The 14,477-nt window shown below is 35.3% G+C and overlaps 3 long non-coding RNA genes across 3 annotated transcripts; all 3 read left to right on the top strand.

Moving 5' to 3' along the window:
• The first annotated feature begins 6 nt into the window (after positions 1-6).
• On the top strand, positions 7-1,631 carry LOC124391504. Its single transcript, XR_006926991.1, has 2 exons — positions 7-138; positions 1,443-1,631. It is a non-coding gene; the product is annotated as an uncharacterized LOC124391504 (long non-coding RNA).
• A 1,534-nt stretch (positions 1,632-3,165) lies between these two features.
• On the top strand, positions 3,166-5,493 carry LOC124391577. The gene is made up of 3 exons (XR_006927005.1): positions 3,166-3,300; positions 4,163-4,354; positions 5,227-5,493. It is a non-coding gene; the product is annotated as an uncharacterized LOC124391577 (long non-coding RNA).
• A 77-nt stretch (positions 5,494-5,570) lies between these two features.
• LOC124391417 lies at positions 5,571-9,962 on the top strand. The gene is made up of 4 exons (XR_006926971.1): positions 5,571-5,902; positions 6,177-6,364; positions 8,588-8,779; positions 8,981-9,962. It is a non-coding gene; the product is annotated as an uncharacterized LOC124391417 (long non-coding RNA).
• The last annotated feature ends 4,515 nt before the right edge of the window (positions 9,963-14,477 follow it).

Raw genomic sequence — 14,477 nt, 5'->3', positions numbered from 1 at the left:
TTGATTATGGAACAGTGGAGAACCCAAAGAATATTTACAGGGCAGATACACATGTATTGATCCAGTGTGATGATGGATATAAATTTTATGCCACCTGTACAAGAAATGGAGTATGGCAGAGTACAGAAAAGTGCAAACGTAAGAATCAATTTATTAATATATTAATAAATAGCTAGCTAATAGCTAGCTTTAGTCTGCTAATTTGAATGAGCAGTTCTCGGAAAGTGTTCAGAGGTGTTTCACTGTTTCTATTACTCACTTTGTTTGTGCTCACTACATAAACCATATTGATCGTATAAAACGTATAATAATAAATTACTATACTATGCATTAAATACCTGAAATTCTTTAAATGAAATGAAAATTCTGAAATTATTAGCATGTGTTGTCTTTACACAGCTTAAGCAATAGCAAAAAAAAATTCTACATTTTAATTATGGGTGTATGTATTTTTGTTGTTATAATTCTTCTTCTTCTTCTTCTTCTTCCTCTTATTTTTATTATTATTAGTAGTAGTAGTATTAGTATTATTATTATTAGTAGTAGTAGTAGTAGTAGTAGTAGTATTAGTATTATTATTATTATTATTATTATTGCTTAAAAGAGAAAACACTTATTAGTCAAAAAACATCATCAGGTGTGTGCTTCTTCCATCTCATTTCCAAATATGTACTATTACCTTATTGTCTCACTTGCATGTATTATAAGTAGATGAAAGCCTGGGTGAAATTGTCTTAAGAACTGTTACTAGTAGGTCATCTTTAGTCAGAAAAATTAAAACAAACCTTTCAAAGACAAAAAAAAAAAAAAAAAACATTAGGTATGGCCAAATATACTATTTCACATGGGTTTAAAAATAATGCACTGGTGAAGAATACAAAAAGGCCAGAAATACAGAAAAAAGGATAGGTCTAGTGATCCCAATATGTTTTAAAATTCAGGCAGTTCATAGTACATGAAAAATATATTCGATTAGTCTATTAGGATTGTTATTCATTTACTAACATTAATCCAAAAAGGTTTTTTTTGGTCTTTTAATTTTCCCTGCTTTTTAAAACCTGATTGGCTCCACTTGGACAACTTCTCTTGGGAAAATTTCACTTTCCACTCAGTAACTTATAATTACCATAAAACATTTTTACAATGTAACAACATGGGATAGCTCACTACAATAATGAATGGAGGGTAGAACATGCATTAACATCACAAACTGTATAACAATCTTACACTCTGGTTGGTGTTAAAAAGATTTTGGGAGATAGGTCGGAAGTGTTGACTAAAGCAATAAGAATGAAAACCTACATTTAATTACACTGTCAGCAGTCTAAAATCCATATCTTGCCCTTTTTTATATATTAATATAGATTAGGGTTTAAATGGACAATGTGGGATTTTTTGTTGATTTGGCAATACTAAGCATTCACCCTGTTCAATTTTTTCAGATTCCTGAGGATGAGACAGCTCTCAATCAAAAACTATTCCCTGGGGACAAATGAACCCATAATAAACACAGTTAATACATAATTTGCAGGCATCATATCTAGAACATGAGCTATAACTTTTCACAGTGGATTTGCCTTGTTCGAATATTACACCTGCTTTGGGGTATTAAAATTCAATTGACAAAATAATGGCTTGAGTTTTATTTTTGAATTTTTACATGAATGAAATAGTTTTTTCCTAGATAATTTTACAACAAAAACAATTACAAGCAATTTGTAAGTGATTCTTTTTGTACAAAATATTGTTAATGGCAAAATTATGGATATTGCTATGCAGATCAAAAATCGTCTATGTATAACATGTTCATTTATACACGATTCAGCCCTTTTTTCCACCATTTTTTGTGCAGTATAAGATTTAGTAAAATCATTATTCCAGCCTGACAATGTGATGTGTGCATCATGTGGAGATCATGAGAACACTTCATAGTTAATTCTTATGACAAATGCTATAATACCCACAATCTTTGTCTTTTTACAGCCTATTACAATATCCATTGTTTAAAACATCATTACAATTAAACACTGCACTTCCACATTACAATAGTGAAATATACAGTAAATTAATATCATAAAGACCATTTACAGTATAACTACAGTGGCTGTCTACGATGTCTACCTTACACCTTGCATTCCATACTTCATAACCTTTTTTAGCTCTGTGAAGCTGCTTTGGGACAATGTCCATTTTCAAATGTACTATACAAATAAAACTGAATTGATTTTAATAGAATTTTTACAACGAGGGCTGTGAATTATTAATCAAAAACATAAATAAAACTTTCTTTCGGCTTCTCCCATTAGGGGTCGCCACAGCAGATCATCCGTATTCATGATCCGCATGTTCGATTTGATTATTATGAGTGGATTATTATGAGTGGATTATTATGAGTGGATTATTATGACTTCACCTAAATGAAGATCTGTTTACATATTATTACAAATTTAGCTAAATCCAAATGTTATCTTCTATTCCAAAACGGCAAAAACATTTGCAAATGCAACTCAACCCTTACGTCATCGGACAGGTTTAACTCTCATATGTGTGGAAATGTCTTTAATTTGTAATACAGTGACATATTGAGAAATCACCTTCTGAATTCTCACAACAGTTTGGGGAGGAAATTTCCCTTTTCAGCATCACAATGCCACCCTGTTTATTTTGAAAATTTGGTGTACTTGGTAAATTTAAAGTGGATTTCACAGAGTTATCTTTGGCAGGAGGTCTACTGGTCAGGCCTTTTTTTTTTTGACCCGACATCAGTGGCAACATTTTACATACATCTTAATACTCCATTGATAATCCAACTAAGAGCAATTGAAAATATTCATGTGCATACCCCAGCTAATTAATATGGTGGCTAATTACAATAAAAAGCAGCACTGTCAATGTTGTAATGCTATAAATCATAGTTTTATGATCTGTGTTTTTAATGTGCTTTTAATTTGTGTTTTTAATTTTTTTATTCTACATTGTTTCAAATATCACTTTGTGCTTTTTACTCCAGAACACACCTGGAGGTCATGGTTACTTGTGTACAATGTCAAAAACAGTTATACGAAACAACATAAACAGTCTTACGAAATAATTTATTTTCCATCATAGCAATTATATTTACAGTAAGCCCTACAAAGACGTGTGCAGAAATGGGTGTGTTCAAGGTGGGAAATTTTAACCCTGACTAATGTTTTTAGATTATAATGCCTGAGTTAACCTACTAAACAAGAACAATGGAGCCAAGTCTTGTTGTCCTGTATCTGTTTTTCTGGGCCAGTGTTTATACCTCAGCATATGATGGTAAGAATAATATTTCTATTTTATTTATTGTCATTAAAATGTGTATTGTCTGATGTATATAAGACTTATACAACAATTTTCACCTGATTATGGTACAGACTTTCCAAGTGTTTGTACACTCAAGCCCTACTTTATCCTGCATTATAACTCATTAATACAAAAAATGTTTTTTTTTTTTTACTATTTAAGTAGTTATTTTAAAGACACCAGAAGGACACAAAAAGGTAAATAAATAAAAAACACAAATAGATTATGTTTAAAAATTAGATATAAAGATTAGGTTTACATTAAAAAGTGGCTTCATCAAAAGATCATATTTACAGTATTTTAATAGCTGTTTATTTGTTAGACAGAACTTCATGGCAAAGGCTCTGCATTAAAACAATAAGCTTTTGTAACAGCACTAGTGGAGTCTCCAACATCTTTTAATTCAGCCACACTTAATTATTGACGCGAGGTTTAGACTCTCTACTACAGATGATTTTGAAGGGGAATTGTAGATGTACTGTAAAATCAACAACATGTTTTATTTACTACTTTAAATAAATAATACATTTAATAATGAAATAGTTTTTAATTTTATGTAATTTATCAGTGCAAACTCTGTTTTGAAATGTTATTTTTCACGAGTTACTCTTACTCCAGTTCCAAATGAAAAGTGTCAAAGTCATGAGTGCCAAGGTCGCGAGTATCGAGGTTCCATTTTGTGTGTATATATATATATATATATATATATATATATATATATATATATATATATATATATATATATATTATTATTATTATTATTATTATTATTATTATTACCTAAACATTTTCTTGACTTTATTTATTAACTTGTTTGATTTGATGTTTATTACAGTTGATGAAAATCTCAGATGCCCAGACCCTGAGCGACAAATAAATAATGCCATTTTGAAAAGAGCAAATCTGAAGAAATATTATCAGGAAGGCAGCACAGTACAATACAAGTGTAAAGCAGGCTATTACTTTGAAAATGGGCTCCAAGCCACATGTTTAGCAGGAAAATGGGATTACCCACAATGCATATCATGTAAGTAGCAAACCATTATTGTCAAGAAAAAAATCTAAACAACCAAACAAAGCACAAAACAGCACTTAATATGCTTAGCAGTATTCCAGCACAGGACTTCAGCATTGGTGCCATGCCAACTATCACACTCAAGTAATTGGAGAAGTAGTGGTAGTAGTAGTAATAATAATAATAATAATAATAATAATAATAATAATAATAATAATAATATTGTTTTGACATTAACATGTTTCTGACTGTATATGTTAACTTGTTGATGATTTGGCATTTTGATTATTGTGGGTGGAAACCTTAGATTCCTTGATCCTGAGCAAAAAAAAAAATAATGCAATTCTGAAGAAAACAAATCTGAAGGCATACTTTCAAAAAGGCAACACAGTACAGTACAAGTGTAAAGCAGGCTATTAATTTGAAAATGGACCCTAAATGGCATGTTTTGCAGGAACATGGGTTTACCCACAATGCATATCATCTGAGCTTCTTAAGAAAAATTAAACTAAATGAAATAGAGCACTTTATATGTTTAGTAATATCCCAGCACTAAACTTTAGCATTGGCACCACACCTTCCATCATTTATTACCAAATATATGATCATCTTAAATGGTCACACCTTTGACATTTTGAAGTTTAGTTACAGCCTAGTGAAAAAACGATACAAAACAAACAAAAAAAAAAACAGGTGTACATTGACTTAATTATACATCCAAATCCTGATTTGGTTTTGATTGTGTTGTATACTTAACATTAATGTTTCTGAAATTTAGATTACTATATTCATAATAAAATATATTCATTATTGCAAGGTCTTTAACAATTTGTTGACTGTACATATATGTTAACCTTATAATGATTGTGGGTTTTATTTTATAGTGGGTGAAAATCTTAGATGTCGAGACCATAAACGAGTGATAAATAATGCAATTCTGAGTAAAAATAAATCTGAAGGCGTACTATCAGGAAGGTGGCGCAGTACAATACAAGTGCAAAGAGGGGTATTACTTGGAAAATGGGCCCCTAGCCACATGCACTGAAGGAAAATGGTATTACCCACAATGCATACCAAAATGCAAACAAAAAGAAAAAAAAACATTCCCATCATCTCACACCCTGCTACCCATCACTTTATCTGGACCTTCATGAATCATGAACCATGTCTTTATGTATATTATTATAATTAGTAGAAGTATTATGAGTAGTAGTAGCATTTCTATTTTTATAATTATTGCTACTACTACTATTGATATGTGTACTACTAGTAATCTAAATATAAATTATATTTATTATAATTAATATTGCTGGTTTTAAAAATGTTTTTTTCATTAACATTTTCATGCTGATTTGATGTTTATTACAGTAGTTGAAACTCTTAGATGCCCAAACCCAGAGCAAGAAATAAATAATGCAATTATGAAGAGAATACATCTGAAAGCATACTATCTGGAAGGTGCCACAATACAGTACAAGTGTAAAGCAGGCTATAACTTTAAAAATGGGCCCCAAGCCACATGTTTCAGAGGAAAATGGGATTACCCACAATGCATAATGTGTGAGTAGCAAATTGTCATTGTTTAAAAATATATACACTATCCATTTTACTAACCAAACCAACCATGGTTTATCAAACCAAAAAAAAAAAAAAAGATGTACATGGCTTTGATAAACATCTAGGTCCTGATTTGAATTTACACTCATCATTGATATTTTACAGCATTCGAAAGAATTTGAGAGTCTTTCCTTATCATAATATTGTATAATTATTATCACTGTTTAACATTTTTTTCTGAATGTTTATTTTAACTTGGATTTTATGTTGATTATAGTTGTTGAAAACGTTAAATGCCCAAAGCCCGAGAGACAAATAAATAACGCATTTCTGAATAGAGCATATCAAAGGGCATACTATCTGGAAGGCAGCGCAGTACAATACAAAAAGCAGGCTATTACTTTGAAAATGGGCCTGAAGCCACATGTTCCACAGGAAAATGGGATTACCCACAATGTATACTATGTAAGTAGCAACTCATTTATATATATATATATTGACTTGACTTGACTTGATATATACAGTATGTGTGTATATATATATATATACTGTATATATCAAGTCACTGTTAAAATTAACTTTTTAGTTACTTTTTTAAAGAACGTTCTTTAATGTTCCCATTAATGCCCTTTTATGTGTTATGGTCTATACAAACACAAAACTGACTTAAACACAAAGTAATTTTTAAACACTATTTTATTTAAGTCAGACCAGCACAAACTGAATATATCACAAGGATTTCTGAAATAAATAACAAAACAAGCTGAATAAAAACTAAAGTGGCTTCTGCATCATAAAAGCTGTTGTGTTGAGCTCTTCAAAATGTTCTTTCACAGCTTAAGTATGAAAACTATCAAAAATGTAGAACAGAACACCGGGTTAGCTTCTAGCTTCATCGAGGCATGAAGTTTCTGGAGGTGCTGCTATCGCAGTAGATACGAGCTTCGAAACCGAAAGACACAGCTTACATTTGACTAAAAAGTCAAATGGCGCCTCGACTCGCCATTACTGCCGCACAGACCTGAATAAACGGAGACACGCCCACAGTGCGTCTTCTTCGTGTTTACAGTGGTCCATCCACCAATCCTACAATGCGTCTCTGCTGTAAACAGGTTAGACTGTAGTCTACACTTCAGCCGGAATTAATTCATTTAAAAAAGTAACGGGTAACGCACCATACGGTAACGGTAACAGAGTTACTTTATTTAAAATGTAACACGTTACAGTATTAGTTACTGTCAAAAGTAACTTCGTTATAGTAATGCGTTACTAGTCCAACACTGTCCAACACTGTATTTACCATTATAAAAATTTAGGTTGTGAGATGGATAGTGTGAAAGCTGGCACAGCATTTTGTACCCTGTCCGCTTCACACTAGGTCAGGGTCAGCAGTGGAAACTGGGTGGTGTAGAGTTTCATAGATATTTAATTGTTGTTTTGCAAAGCCCACATCAGGCATGCGGCCAATGTTTTTGTTTTTTGACATCTGAGTCTAATGTAGGGTATGCATGTAAATAAATATCCTGCACTTTTTGATTTAAGTGGATCATAACAGATCAAAAGTTAATTCATATTCAAGACTATGCAGACAAGTAAGTGGGCCTAACATTTTCTAGTCTAGCAGGGAGAACATTATGATTACTGGTGTCAAAAGCTGCACTAGGTTCAAACAATACAGGCAAGGAGGCATGGCCCCAACCAGAAGTCAATAGCAGGCCTTTTATTCCACTTCACCCAGTGCTGTCTGTGGGCTATAATAAGCCTTAAATGTTTACTGGTACATTTCATGAATGGTACACCTATGTTATACAGGTATGAGTATACCTGCTGTGATATAACCTTTGAAACCAGTGCTAATGGAAGGATGTATTCTTTTTAGAACAGGTTCAAATGCTTCAGTAATTATCTGTTTGAAGAAACATGTAGGTAAGGGATATAGAACATTGATGATTTTGTTGTGGAAAATAAATAAAATCAATTCGCTCAAATGGAAAAAGTTTGACTCAAACAGGATTCTTCTGATCTACTGGTTGTACTTATTAAATAAGTTCTTGCTGCCCATGAAACAGTAAGCAAAGTTAGTTAAGGAAATAATAGGTATAACCTGGAGATTAGCACTAAAGTAGATTAAATGAATAGTCCTGAGCAAAGATTTGGAGTAATAGAGTCTGTATTAATTTTTTGCTTTGAAATCATTTCATACAGCTAAAATTAAACTAATCTTTAAATAAACTTTATAATTGTCTTATGTATGTTCTTGTTCTAGGTATTTCAGTTCAATTCTTTTTTTCCTTTTTATACGAAAATCCCTGGTTGAACCTATAATATTATTCATTTTCAATATTTATTATGAAAATCTACTAGCACTTATTATTAGGTCAGTAATAAAAAAAAATTTTATTCATTCCTTAATAATTTAAATCTAAGTTAATTTTGTGAAACTATCAGATTGAATTAATTAATTTAGTTATTCATTCAATTTCAGTATGACAGAATACCCATAATGACTTAATATTTTTACATAATAAATATGTACTTTTTGCTTAAACTTATATATAGTGTGTTGTATGTGAGTTATTATATATATATATATATATATATATATATATATATATATATATATATATATATATATATATATATATATATATATGTTTTCATTTGTTAATTATTTGGTGTTTGTTATAGTGGCTCAAAACCCTAAATGTCCAGACCCTGAGCGACAAATAAATAATGGCATTTTAAAAAAAGGAAATCTAAAGGCGTACTATCAGGAAGGCAGCACAGTACTATACAAGTGTAAAGAAGGATTTTACTTTGAAAATGGCCCCGAAGCCACATGCTCTGCAGGAAAATGGATTTACCCACGATGTCTTCAATGTGAGTAGCAAATAGTCATTCTGAAATAAATCTTTTGTAAAGGAATTACTGTTATATCTAGATTTAAGATATAACAGTAATTACTACTGTTTAAATCTAGATTTAAATTTGCAGAAATGTAATCTTGCTCTTTATGGATAGCAATACTTACAATTATTAATACCTACAAACTGAAAATGTATCCTGTCCATTTCATTTTAGAATCCATCGGAAATTGAAACATTACTCAAGGAACAATCATTGCTGAAGTCAAAGAAATGTACATAAATAATGGTCAATCGAAAATATTTCATAAACAGATCAAAAATATATTTGTAGCTGAAGTGCTTTAATGGAATTGATTGATTGATTAATTGATTGATTGATTGATTGAAAATTGATTTGAATTTGTTTTTAGAAAAAATATTTAAATTATTATTATATATTATGATCATTATAGTCTCAATCATACTGTATTTGTCTAATATGACACTTTTCATGCTTTTTTAAGGATATGTAGATTCCAAAATAAGACATATAATGTTCTACTTTAACAGGTTTTGTCATTTCATAAGTATTATAGTAAGTCAATAAAAACATAATAATAAAAAAAAATATTTTTTAGCTGTATATCATTCTTTTCATGGAAAATATTACAGGCCATCTTACACAGAAGGTGCCATATTCAGTGGTACATGAAGTGTATTTAGTAATAAGTTTTTACCAACATTGTGCATATTGCTATTCAGACCTAAGATGATTCTGACTATTTTTTGTGCGATAATAATTAAAGGTCAATATAAATATCACCAGCAATTTCTAACAGTCTCACCTGTAATCACAATATGTCATCATTTATTCATGTAAGAACATCAAAAAAATCTGGAACTTCAGTCTGAGGCCATATTATTTTTATAAATCTGACACAATTAATTATAACAGTATCACATCCGGGAAATGGACACCAAGTGATCACTAAATCATCAAGTATCTAAATCAAAGATAATGTTTGTCATCAGGACAGAACATTATTTTTTATTTATATATTTATATTTTTTTATTATGTCATAAACTAAGCTGGAGTAATATTTTGCTAAGTATAACATAGTGCTTGCTTAGTTCAAACTACAAATCACGGAAAATCAGCAGATCCTATGAAGAATTAAATGCATGATACATATAATAGGCTATATTAGAGGAGAAATGCTTCTTTTTTACTTATTTATGTCCTTCAGTTGGTAAAATGATTCCTCAAGCAAGATAAATTTAAATAAAACTTTTGTGCTTAAAATCTTACAGTCATATTTTAAGTTATCTTTTATTTTATTTTCTTAAACTTATGTTTTGTGTTAATTTCCTGAAATGAGCACTATACCAAAACATACAGTTAATTAAAATAAATGTAATAAACAAATAATCTATATAATATGCACACAAGTCAAAAGAAAATCAGCTAAAGATCTTCAAAGATAAAATGACACAATCATTATTCCCAGGGCTTTGAAAGGACAGAAGTTGTGCTTTATATATGTACAGTGTCGATTCCGTAAATGTTATAGGCCGTCATGCGGGCAACTTGTGTGGACTAACACACAATCATTAACCACAGAGGATACTGTTTTGGATAAATTCAGTATTCAAGTCCTGCAAACATCCAACCACATGTTCTTGGCATATCATGCTAACAAGGATCCCATTTAGAAAAAAGTCAAACAGGCAGATTAGCAGACAACAGAAAAACCTAATCCCCTACGTTGCACAGTTGACAGTGGTCCACAATTCAAGTGCACAAATGTAAACGACTCACTTTCTCTTTTGTGAAAGAAAGATGAGTTAGTTTGCTAACATTTAAAGAAAATTATGATCAGTTTTGAATACAAGAATGAATGGCAAACCTGTTTTTAGTACTTTACCTTTCTGGTCATTCCATCTAAATATATTATAATCATTTAGCCCATTTCAATAAAAAAAATTTTTTTATTATTTGTATAGCACTTTTAACAATGAGCATTGTCTTACAGAACATACACAATATTTATACACTATTCATACATTTAATTATTCTATAGTCCCCAGCTTTATTTGCGCCACGGTTTCATGTCAGACAATATTTTCACGGACCGCACTTTAAGTTGCATGTCATGATGCTTCCCTCAGTCACGTCTTACCTACCATCCGCTACCTTCTTAAAGGGGGTGCTCTGGCCAGTAACACAATACATTACCTCTAAATTGAAAATCCCTAAGCTAGCAAAATTAACAAAAAAACAACACAGTGGATTCACTTACATTCAGGATTGCTTACTTTCAGTGAATTACTTACGTTCTGTAGATTATATCCGTTTCGTGGAAGCATAATAGCATTACTTCAGCTTCCGACTCACAGTCACAACCCTGACAGAAGGTCTGACCTTTATAAAGAAAAGAGAAATCGCTCTGGCGCGGTGGATCAGCAACCCGTTTCTGCATCGGATTTTTTTCGTAAACCCGCTACCGCTCCTCCTGGATCATGCTCGCCGGCTCCGGAGCACCTCAGAGAGCTCAATGGAATTCCTGGCTCGCTTCTCCGGCGAAATGGTTGAGTGGGGCGGATTTTATGGAGCGCTGGCATGTATGTGGATATGCATTCATCCCAATTTCCCTCTGAACGAGCCAAAATCACATTCTGCATTTCTCTCCTGTCTGGGGGGGCTCTTTCTGGGGCCTGGAGAGTGTGGAGCGTGAACGAGGGCAACCCTTGTTCTGTCCAGCATCCCGCCAAGCGTGCCGCTCCGGTCCAGCGTCCCGCTGAGCGCTGCTCTATTCCAGCGTACCACCGCTTAGCTTCACTATTCCTCCGAGTGCGTCTCTCCACTCCAGTGTTCCTCCAAGCGCGTGTCTCCGCTCCAGTGTTCCGCTGAGGGCACCGCTTCGCTCCAGTGTCCCGCCGAGGGTGTCGCTCTGCGCCAGTGTTCCGCCGAGGGTGTCGCTCCGTTCCAGTGTTCTGCCGAGGGTGCCGCTCCGCTCCAGTGTTTTTCCGAGGGTGTCGTAACGCCGACCGGCCCCGAAGAGGACATCATAATGCCGCCCGAGGGCCAAAAGGACGTTGTACCGCTGGCTGGCTGCGAAAGGGACGTTGTACCGCCACCTGGCCGCGAAACGGAGGTTGTACTGTTGCCTGGCTATGAAAAGGATGTTGTTGCGCCGCCTGGCTTCCAAGGGATCGCCTTACCGCCACCAAGCCGTGAAAAGGAGGTCGTACTGCCGCCAGACCATGACAAGACCAGAACATTGTCCCCAAACTCCTTAGAAGGCGACGTCTCGCCTCCACACTCCCCAGAAGGCGACATCTTGCCTCCAAGCTCCTCAGAAAGTGATGTCTCGCATCCAAGCTCCTCAGAAGGCGACATCTCGCCTCCAAGCACCTGAGAAGGCAACATCTCGCCTCCAAGCTCCTCAGAAGGTGACGTCTCACCTCCAAGCTCCGCAGAAGCTCCTCTGAGACCTAAGTGGTCACCACGGGGGTCTTCGATTCGCCCCCTGTACAGGCTAGCGTACCGGATCCTCCTGTGGTCCCAAAAGAAACTTCTCTCACTGAGAGCCGTTCACATCCCGGGCTGGTTGAATTGGAGAGCAGACGCCTGTACGCCTTCCCTCCCATCGCGCTGCTCCCGGGAGTTCTGGTGAGAATCCACCAGGATGGAGTACGTCTCCTCCTGGTAGCACCCTGTTGGCCAGGCAGACCGTGGTTTGTGGACCTGCTGTCCCTTCTCTAAGGACCTCCTTGGGATATTTCTCCCGGAAGGGAATCTCCTCTCACAGGCCAGGGAAACCCTGGTTCACCCCTGAGTTATAGAAGCTGTGACTTCTAGCAGCTGGTCTCTACTGTCGTAGTTGAGACCATTCTCCATTCCAGAGCTCCTCCACAAGGAGGTTTTATGCCGCTAGATGGCAGCTGTTCTACACTTGGTGTAGGCACCACAGGTTTGACCCACTCAACTGCCCGGTTGGGGCTTTTCTGGAGTTCTCACATAGACAGTTTGCAGAAGGCCACCTTGAAGGTTTACGTGTCCGCTATCGCGGCTTGTTGTACCCCACCAGCGGGGCAGTTGCTAGGGAAACACCCTGTCATGACACGTTCCGGAGTGCCTGTGTGAGATTTGCCTGTCGTGTTGGCGGCTCTATCCGAGCCCCTTTCGAGCCTTTGGCCGAGGTGGCCCTTAGGTACCTGTCGGTTAAGACCGCCTTCCTTTTCTCAATGTCCTCCCTTAAAGGTTTGGGACCTAAACGCCCTGTCTGTGGCCTCGTCTTTCCTGGAGTTTACCCCTGGCATGGCAGTGCGTTCCTCTACTCTAGTGCTGGGTATGTACCTAAGATCCCTACGGCTCCCTCACGACCTGTTGTGTTGCAGGCATTCTGCCCTCCTCCCTTTCTAGTTCCAGACCAGGAGAAGCAGATTCAACTGTGTGTTCAGTGCGAGCACTGGATAAGTACTTGGCGGAGGTCAGAGAAACTGTTTGTCTGCTATGGCCATCATGAGAAAGGTTTTCCTGCCAGTATGCAGGCTCTCAGTATATGGATGGTGGATGCGATTTTGGTTGGTTATTAGTCCTTGGTCTTCCCACCCATTTGAAGTCAAGGCTCATTCGACCCGTAGTATGGCAGCCTCTACGGCCTGGTCTGCGGGGTGCCCCTATTGGCAGGATTTTACATGTGATTCAAAGCGTGGACAACGTGGGGCGTTCCCAAAGTGTTTTGGCACAGTGTCTCGTTCTCTCAGGGAACTACGGTTACGTCCATAACCTAGAGACATTTTCTGTTCAAATGATGGAAATTGGAGACACCCTTTTCCCAGATGTGAAGGTACACCTACAGTTCAGTTGACACAATTGACAGACTTGGGGATTAGAGTGCAGGATTTATTAGTAAAATACAAATGCAAACCAGTACTGTGTGCTGATTACCAAAGACTGATGCATGAACTCTAAACATAAAGCACCTCAGTATTTGTGCTTGTGTTGTTTTCCTATTATGAAAACTTGAGACCTAAATAAAAAATTAACATCCCAGTTTTTAAAAGAAATACTTTCATTGTCTAGTAAAAGTGCACTTCCCTGTGCTGTTTTATTAAGTCAGAATTACTGTTACCAATAGCCTTAATTTTTTATTTATTTATTTAAACAGGAAACTGCAACATATCACCGTGTTAGAGTGTGAATTATATATTAATAACCTCTATATTAATAGGTTCTATTTAAGTTGGGAAAACATAAATGCCCTCAGCAATTTATGATGGTGACATTTATATATCTATTTAATTGGACTTTGCTCAAAAGTGGCCATCTTTTGTACAAAAGCCCTCTTTGTGAGTTAGAACTTTACCCTCTCCCAGAGACAGGAATCCTCTCTGTCTTTGGTATTTGTGACTGATCCACACAACTATTGTGGCTATGTGTTAGAAGGGTTGACAATATGAGCTTCAAATTGAAGCTACCTTCAGAATTAGAAAATTGCATATTACCTCAAGTTATGTTGGCCTTTTAATAGATACTAATAAGATATACCACTGAAACCACCTAGCCACCTGCTCCTTAAGGAAGCTTATTTACCTTCACTATGATTGCTACTTGCATTCAATTTCCCAGACAATGTCAACATGTTTTATTTTGACAACTGGTGCAATTTGCACAAAAGATTTTTATGAATTCTAGAACAGCTTTAATTGAATGTAACCTTAAATC

This window comes from Silurus meridionalis, chromosome 9, assembly GCF_014805685.1.
Source record: "Silurus meridionalis isolate SWU-2019-XX chromosome 9, ASM1480568v1, whole genome shotgun sequence".
In the NCBI taxonomy this organism is placed as follows: domain Eukaryota; kingdom Metazoa; phylum Chordata; class Actinopteri; order Siluriformes; family Siluridae; genus Silurus; species Silurus meridionalis.
The sequence above is the reverse complement of the archived record's forward strand: the minus strand, read 5'-3'. Positions and strand labels throughout refer to the sequence as shown.